We start from the raw sequence: 1,704 nt of genomic DNA on the forward strand, positions 1-1,704 counted from the left end.
TTGTGAGCCACCATGTGGTTGCTGGGATTTGAACTCTGGACCTTCGGAAGAGCAGTCGGGTGCTCTTACCCACTGAGCCATCTCACCAGCCCGAAAGGAGGGTCTTTATGTTGAAGGGAATTTAAGACATCATGGAGAAGGAGAAAGCGCTTTTTCCTCCTGGGAGGTCAGCTGGGAGCTTTCTTTGCCTTTCTGAGCTAGCAGGCTTCCGCCACAGCATCTGGATACTGAGTCTTCAATTGGCAAACCTAATGTTTGAGATTTTGTTTTAAAAGCAAGGATGTTTCACTGTCTGCAATTCCCTCCAAGATAGAGTTGATTCTTCCCTTCCCTTGAATTACAACTATCTTTTATGTCTGCCAGTCTAACCAGATTGGGGGTTATGTGAAAGGGTGATGTGTTTATAGTTCACCTTTGTATGACAGTGAAGTGTGATCAAACTGTTCAAATGTAAGAAACCGTCCTGAGATGGCCAATTTTCTGACACTAACTATTCCTAAGGCATGAGCTGCTATCCTGCTTGCAAATGTGTAAATCAATTTGGCAAAGCCATCCTCAAACTTATAACCAGAACAACAGACTGCCTCAGCTGTTTCCTAAGCCCAGATCTGTTAGTGCATATTTATAAGTGGTGCATATTTCTCTTAACCCAGCTATCTCTCAGATAATTGAGACAGGGCTATTAGGTTTATTTAACAACATTAAGACACAACAATTGAGCAGTATTAATCTATTTTAATCCTCTAAATTAACCTGGCTTACCTCTCACCCAAAATCCCCAAGATATTTGCACTTTAGTATTGATCAGGTTCTCTCTGCTCCAGGTCTTTTCTTATGGTGTCTCCTGGACCCTCTCCTCAGGGGCTAATTCCTAGGAAGTCCAGCCCTTTTCGCTCCTCTGCTCAGTCATTGGCTGATTAGCTTCTTTTTTTAAATATTTATTTATTTATTTATTTATTTATTTATTTATTTATTTATTATATGTGAGTACACTGTAGCTGTCTTCAGACACTCCAGAAGAGAGCATCAGATTTTGTCACGGATGGTTGTAAACCACCATGTGGTTGCTAGGATTTGAACTCAGGACCTTTGGAAGAGCAGTCGGTGCTCTTAACCGCTGAGCCATCTCACCAGCCCCTGATCAGCTTCTTTATTGACCAATTGGGGAACAATTGGGGAGTAATGTTTAGTTAGATAACACTGAGACAGAAGGTTTTCAGAATAAGAATTGCAATCAGATTTGGGGGGGCGGACAGAAATCAACATTTGAATCCTACACAGATCCCCCATTGTTGGGTGAGGGATTTGACAAGTTGAAAGTCACAGAAATTTTATATAATGGACAAGGAGACCTGGAATTACAAAACTCAACTGTCATGTAGGACAGGAGACCTCTCTGTGCCTCCCCCTCTGGGGTGTGGAAGAGAGAGGAAGAGTATCAGAAAATGGCTGGAGGTTTTCTTACCTTTGGCTTTGAAAGTTAGGGGTGGAATGACTTTCTCCCAGGGATCACTTAAGACCATCAGAGAACACAGATACTTATCTATCATGATTCATAATAGTAGCCAAAACTACAGTTATGAAGTAGCAACAAAAATCATTTTATGGCCGGGCGTGGTGGCGCACGCCTTTAATCCCAGCACTCGGGAGGCAGAGGCAGGCGGATTTCTGAGTTTGAGGCCAGCCTGGTCTACAGAGTGAGTG

Source organism: Mus caroli, chromosome 18 (assembly GCF_900094665.2).
Source record: "Mus caroli chromosome 18, CAROLI_EIJ_v1.1, whole genome shotgun sequence".
NCBI classification, from domain to species: domain Eukaryota; kingdom Metazoa; phylum Chordata; class Mammalia; order Rodentia; family Muridae; genus Mus; species Mus caroli.